This window comes from Phalacrocorax aristotelis, chromosome 1, assembly GCF_949628215.1.
Source record: "Phalacrocorax aristotelis chromosome 1, bGulAri2.1, whole genome shotgun sequence".
Taxonomy (NCBI): domain Eukaryota; kingdom Metazoa; phylum Chordata; class Aves; order Suliformes; family Phalacrocoracidae; genus Phalacrocorax; species Phalacrocorax aristotelis.
In genome coordinates this window covers 21,715,558-21,722,942 of record NC_134276.1, presented here as the reverse complement: position 1 = coordinate 21,722,942, position 7,385 = coordinate 21,715,558, and the positions used below count along the sequence as shown (strand labels likewise).

The following is a 7,385-nucleotide window of genomic DNA, read 5'->3' as shown; positions in this document are numbered from 1 at the left end:
AGAGTGCATATTCCAAATTACAGCCTGATCATAAGCCCTCTCTATGAAGTGATCAGGAAAAAGAATGATTTCAAATGGGGTCCTGAGCAATGACAAGCCTTTGAACAGATTAAATGGGAGAAAGTATGTGCACTTGGGCCAGTCTGGGCAGGACAAGATGTAAGAAATGTGCTCTATACCACAGCTGGGGAGAATGGCCCTACCTGGAGCCTCTGGCAGAAAGCACCAGGGGACACTTGAGGTTGACCCCTAGGGTTTTGGAATCGGGGATACAGAGGATCCAAGGCCTACTATACTCCAACTGAAAAAGAGATACTGGCAGCATATGAAGGGGTCCAAATTGCTTTGGAAGTGGTTGGTACTGAGGCACAGCTGCTCCTGGCACCCCGACTGCCAGTGCTGGGCTGGACGTTCAAAGGGAGGGGCCCTTCTATACATCATACAACTGACGCTACATGGAGTAAGTGGGTTGCACTGATCACCCAATGGACTCTAATAGGAAGCCCTACTCACGCAGGAATCTTGGAAGTGGTCATGGACTGGCCAGAAGGTAAAGATTTCAGAATATTGCCAGAGGAGGAGGTGACTCATGCTGAAGAGGCCCCACTGTATAATAAACTGCCAGAAAATTAGAGACGTCAGCCTCAGCTCCTTGGCAGGAAAATGGTTTTTTTTTTAATAAAAAGCAGCAGAGTCATAGTGAAGTCCAGGACTTCTCTAAGGAGGAGTCCTCTGTCTGTACTAAGCTGCAATACCATTGCGTTTTCTTCCTGTCAGTATTTGTTTTCTCTGCCTCTGCAGGCATTACTCTGTAGACAAGCTATTTCTAGTGCATCTTCTGTGCAGCCGTGCACTGCAGAGGGAAAAGAGACCTCCAGACTCCCTAGAAATCCCTAATCTCACACTTTTGGCCAGTCCTGAAGCTCTTGTAAAGTGCTATGTTTGTGTAGCATTTTAAATGAAGACTGGCAGGGGTTGGAATGATGTGTTTCTGGCTGTGGGTTGCTGGACCATGGGGAGGGACAGCACTCTGCACTGACACGTGGAATTCAAAGCAGCATGACTGGCAAGATTAGAAGAGCTCTCAAATGAAAGTTTTCTTGGTTTTCCTTGGAGGACAGCCTGACAGGTTAACATGGGTGACTAATGTGAGATGAATCATCTTAGAAATGCCTTAAATGGTCCAGTCTTTGTTTCTGTGAAAGGTTATATATGAGATCCCCGATTCTTCTGAGGTCTGCTTTATGCAGAGTTGATCACATGAACAGGAATATAAATGTGAAGTAGGGAGCTAAATTTTAAAATGTGTAAATGCTAACAGCTACCTTTGCCGACTCAAAAGAAAACCCAAACTCAGAATCCTACTGGTAGCACACTGACTTCTGAGTCTTGATGTAATCAGCACTGATGAAATTAATCTAAGGCAGTCCTAAAGAGCACGAGCATAGCATGCTGTTGGTAAAGGAGGGAAGCAGAAGCAGAACAGTAAGGATATTTACTAAAGCTGCTATACAGTCAGAAGTTTTCAGAGGGGCCTTCTTCAAATCATGAACATTTTAAATGTAAACATTCTCTGACACTCAACACACTCTGACAGGGTAGTTCAAGCATGACATAAATAGGTAGAAAATCTGTTATTTCTATTGTATGAGCTGAAAGAAATGCAAAAAGTGAATAAATAATGCAGCAAAATGTCACAAATTAAAATTGAACTAAACAGAACAAAGCACAAAAATTGGATCTGTTACAGGAAAAACTTACTTCAAATACATATTATGCCTTGAGGAACATCTCTTTGAAATGTGTTATTTTGGTCTTCTGTCTCGGTATCCTTCTCCATCTGATGACTACTCTGTGCCTGCAGTTTGTATTGTGCTCCTGAAACCTAAGGTTAGTCAGGACCATATCTCTTTAAAAAAAAAAACCACACACAAAGAAAGAAATAACCCACGCAGGGAAGGGGGAGCTAAAGCTTCTGCTGCATTGGGCCGTTTCGATACATCGGAGCTGCAGCAGTGGTCACGCATCCCTCTGCAGCCTGCTGATTTTGCAAAAGAGGGGGAAAAGGATCTTTTTGTGGTCCAGATGCTGTCAAATACAAGCAACCAATGGAAGAAATGGCATAATGAGCAGACAAGCATGTGGAAGCAGTTTATGAAGAAATAGTTAAATACCGAGCTTTGTCCTGGCCGATGCTGTAAGTACGAGCTCAGTAGCAGATCCCGTGGTCACTGCAGTTGTTTGTGGGAGATGTTTTATGGATATCCTGATGGTTTTAGCACTCACATGTGGAGAAAGCATCGACTGTGACATATTTAATAGTATATTTAGGCAAATAAGTGTATTGTCTGTGTCTCTACAGGATTTTTGGGTGACTCACGAGCTGCAGTGCATTGTCAGGGTGGGTGAAGCATAGGACTTTGCACATGAGCTTGTTCTCCTTTCCTGATGGGCTCCGCTCTATAGATGTGCTAGCAGATTGCTGCAGTACCGCCCTCCCTGTGCAAAGGCCTCTCTGAATTTCAGTGCTGCCTTCAAGCGCTGGGATACACAATACATTTTTTCACACTACAATGTGATTGGCTGACTTAATTTTTAAAAAATCCTAGAATTAGTTGTTACTTATGCTTACTACCTGCCAAGTGCTCTATTCTTAATTTTTCTTATGCAGTTGTAGAAAGCTTATGAAATTCCAACAGCTTTGTGTGTTACCAATGAGAGACTGGTTCTTAACAAAGCTTTCTCAAAGAGTGCCAAGTACGATTTATTACTCAAAAAAATGAACATTTTCTTATCTTTGGTCTGTTTCTAGCTGAATTGGATGTATATGCTTCTAAATGTAAACATTCGTTCCTATGGAAATCCAATGTCTTGTTCTTTGGCAAATGATTTGATTCTTTTTATTCTGCCTATGCCCTAATGATCTAGTGCAGCTTTAAAAACAAGTGAAAAAAGCAGAGCTAGAGCAAGTTTACTGCACTATGTTTCTCAGCAAATTTTTTTGGTAATCAGGCAAAATATTTTATTTTAGCTAAAATGATGCATGTCAGCAGAACAAAAAACTAAGTAATGAGTATTTTCCTTGTTATTTTATGAGAATATTAATTTTGCTATCATCTGAGTACCGCATAAGGCCATGGCGATTTGCTCTAAACCAAAGAATATAACCTATTTGATGGCCTCTGCAGTTGTACCTTGGTACTTACCCAGCTGCTGCAGAAACCACTGGGAGATCTCACTCCAGTAGCAGGGGAGGTAACAGCAGGATAGTTGTGATGAGCAGCCTAAGCTGGCGCCTTAATGAGGATGAGTAGTTGATGCAAGGAGGAGTCTTCTTTTGTGCATCTCTTTTGGAACCTGGCAGAACTGCAGCTCCTGATGCTGATGGCTGCAAGTAACTACGTGCTTCTGCCCCCATCACGCTGATCACCTCGGGGGGATGTAAGGTAGAGCCTCCCTTACACTGAGGAACACTCAGGGAAGTTTTTCCACCATTGCTGCTGGAGTTGCCCTTACCTCCTATTCTCAGAGGTATTACAGCTCTGTCAGCTGTTTATTTGCAAAATAACTTTTTATTGCTTGCTACCAGAAACTGAATTATAAGAGACCCAATTTAGCCCTTAATGAGCTTATCACAAAACAGTGCTCCCTAGGGAGTGCTCCAGCAGTGGATGTAAATGCTGAGGCTGTGGTATTGTCAGTGTTCATTCTTGTCCCTTCCTCTCCTGTGTCAGGATTGTCACCCTCCCAACACCAAGCAGCAGCTCTGTTTGGAGACAGGATTTCCAAAGCTTGAGAGACTAATCATTTGCATTGTCATGTGAGTGTTACAAGAATACAAAAAGAATACAAAAACTCAATCCCACATAGAGAATTTCTGTTCCCATGCTGAAAATGTGCAGGACCATCACATAATTTAATTAGATAAAATTGTTTTATAGGCTGCTTACTGTCGTGTGAAGACAGTGGGAAAAGTTCAGCTCCTGTGTACTTCCATTGTTTTCAGTAGAATTACACTGGGGTGAATTTGGCATTTCCAGGGCCAACTCGAAATCCTTTTCTTTCTTCGTCCCTCTTTCTTAATTGTTTTCCTATTTCTCAGACATGATTTTTATGGCCTCCAGGGCAACAGGCCCAGATTAATAAAATAATAATATGGAGGATCTAAGATGCCCAAGTTAGGACCATACTTGCCTGAGACTCCCTGTAAAGTCAGTGGAAACAGAGGCACTTCCAGGAAAACTGGTATACCACATCCCTGAAATTAGCCAGTGGTCGTTATGCTTCACAATGTTTGGGGCTGCTTGTACCCTACTTTCAAAAGCACATTTTCTAAAATACTGGATGAGGTTTATGTTAAAATGTACAAAAATGTAGGGTTTCATAATCCAAAAGGACATTTTCTTGAGGAGTTTAAATGGTGCCTAGTTGTCCAGTTTGTACGAACCCTTGGAATAACACATGGAACTGGAAAAAATGCATGTCAGATTTTTAACTATTTGATCTTTTGGAATATTTAATCTTTTTAGAAATAAGTGTTAATTTGTTCAACAATATTTTTTCTTATACACACAATTATTCAGCAATTATTTCTGCCTCAGCTAAGAAATATAACAAGTCACACATTAATTTGGTACAGTAGGTTTTCTTGGTAGATCATACTCAGACTTTTCTTATAAGTGTATATTTAATGTGTATATTTGCATTTTAGCAGTCTTGAACTAAATCTTTAAATGGGGTCATTTAATTTATTAGCATTTTTCATCACCTTTTTGACCAGCTCAATAGAAGGTGGTCATTGTTTGGAATTTTTAGCAAATATGTTGTTGGTTGTGAGGGAGGTACACCACAGCTGTGTGAGGAAGGAAGGTTTCACATTGCCTGTGAAGACCTACACATGTTTATGCACACAGAAATGTGCAGGCATGAAGGTCAAACTAGAAATAAATGAGGCTTAGTTGTCTTCCCTGAGCTTATCTGTACAAATTTTCTCCACCCAGGTGAAGCAAAAATAAGGCAGCATTTCTGACAGGCAATGATTACACTCACGACACATTGGGGCAGGTGTTTTGACCTCCTCTGGTGACCTCTCAGAGGAGCATGAACATGCCCCAGGCTCCTCTCAGTAGTAAGGTTGGGCTTCTTTTTTTTTCTCATTACAGGAGCATGATACAGCTGGTTGCTTATCCCAGTCACCACCTATTTGAGATAAGACAGCTGGTCAAAAATAGTAAGGGACAGAGCTTTAATGCTCTGGTCTCCCATGAAGAAGGAAATAACAATGTTAGTATTTACAATACCAAATATTGTTAAAGCTTCAGTGAAGCAGAAGGTACCTTGTTTTAGGACAGGCTAATTTACCTGGTTGTGTCTTTGTTAGTTTTATATGGTACACTGCATAGCTTTGCAGTATTAACAGCAAATTATTGTCAGGTTTTAACTAATGTAAGCTGAGATCCTGCAGAACATGATAGTAGCTTCAGAGTGATCTGATGTGCTTTACAAGCAGGCACCAGCTGTCGCTGAGTCCAGTCCCATAAAATCACTCGGACTATGAAAGAAATTGCTAATGTCATGAAATGTCTGGAGACCTATTGGGAGAGAAGGGGAACTGCAGTGCTGTGCTCTCAGTCCTAGCTTATGCTACCTTCACTATCTGCATAAACTGACCCCTGTAAACTTTCCCCTTCCTTCTCAAATGTATCCCTCCATATTGTTCTTTTTCTCCATCCCAGGCCAATTCCTACATGAATTATCAATTCTGATCAATTCTCATGAGGTTTCTTGTAGCAGATGAGTTTCCTTCTAACAGCAGTGTCCCTGGCTTGCCCCAGTCCTCCAGCAGCACCTCACATTTCTCCAACTCCTCAAGAGTCAGTCTGGAGGCCTTGGCTGTATCTGTGCTGCTATATAAGAGAGCTAGGAAAGAAAAATCTGCTCAGGTCCTTAGCTCTCTCCTTTGTGCTCAGAGGTGCAGCCAAGCTCATGCCTGCAAGGGACCAGCACAAGCATGTGCTGAGCCAGGCTCTCTGTCTAGAGCAGGGCATGGACAAGAGATGGTGCAAGCTGTGCACTGGAGGGTGATTTTTGCACTGTGCCATGCAATATCTCAGCCTAACAGTGTTGATCCACCACAGCAAATTAGATTTAAAAGTTTCAGGACTTAAAGTGCTTTCTGGATTGCTTTGGTATCTTCTGTCAATTCTAAACACATCTCTTTAAATCATATTGCTTGTTTGATGTTTATACACTATATGTGTACACAGGGACTTCCCACAAAAAGCAGTAGTGGTGTGGAAAGCTCATCATTTTGGGACATACACAATTATATAGAATAAATTATTTGGTTGCATATGTTAGAGAGCACTCCCTTACTGCAGCAAAATGGATCATTAGACCCGAGAGAGCTTTTTCATCTCTTCTGTGATGCCACAACAACTAATTTATTTCAGTTTCTCATTAGCTGTGACAAGGATGATGTCAGACAAGTTGTGCATGTCCTGTCTTATAAATAATAAATGAGAAGGGCCATGTCTCCTCTTTCTCTAATGGATCAACGTTATAGCTGGATGGAAAAGGCACCAGCTTGCTTTATGGAACATAATGGAATAACAAAATTGCTCAGAATCAGTTGAGTGTATTGATCCCAGGGGCTCCTGCTTGCCCCTTTATCTTGATCTCTGGCACCTCTCTCATCCTGTTGTAAAATATTACTTTGATTATGAGGAATAACAATAAGCTCTTGAAGTTTTATAAAAACCCATAAAAATAATAGAAAAAAATGCATATTTTTTGTCAACCTAAACTCTATAAAAATCTTCCAAATACCCTTTCAGTGGAGCTTCATTTTTTATTAATTTAGCAACTCCCATCTGAAATGTGCTTCTCCTTTCTTTCTATTGCAGTGCTTGCAGAGAGAGCTTTGTTGTTATAAGCTTCTCATTAATCATAATTTTCACTAATAAGGTGCTGTTTAATCAAGTAGTTCAAAACACTCTGCAAACACTCATGAACGTAGCTTTATGATACCCCTGTTGCTTAATATAGCTGTTTGTGAATAATGTTACTTCTGTTTCATATGCTGAAATGTCCATATTCAGTCCCTCGGTCATTTTCTTTCCATGTTAGGCCACCTTTTCAGCATTTTTAATTAGGAAAAAAAAGAGCATTGAAATACCTGTTGAGAAAGTAATACCTAGAATTGGGTATCTTGTGAAGCAGTAGAAGAAAAGGGAGCGATATCAAATCATGGGCACACCAAATCTTGGCAGATTTCTTCTAAGAATATTTTTCAACAACAGTTGCTGTCGTGAATGGCGCCTGCTAAATAAACAGGCTACATTTCAGTGCTTTCACGCCGGTTTGCAGCGTCAGCAAAGGAGTTA

At 40.9% G+C, this 7,385-nt stretch overlaps 1 protein-coding gene across 2 annotated transcripts in view; it reads left to right on the top strand.

The window, feature by feature from the left end:
* The first annotated feature begins 1,977 nt into the window (after positions 1-1,977).
* The window catches only part of SACS (sacsin molecular chaperone), a 66,908-nt gene continuing 61,500 nt past the window's right edge, over positions 1,978-7,385 (top strand). The window contains exon 1 of one of the 2 annotated variants that reach the window (XM_075083499.1): positions 1,978-2,197. The gene's annotated coding sequence lies outside the window, so the exon portion shown is untranslated. The remainder of the gene's footprint in view (positions 2,198-7,385) is intronic. The other variant, XM_075083515.1, reaches the window with a different exon arrangement.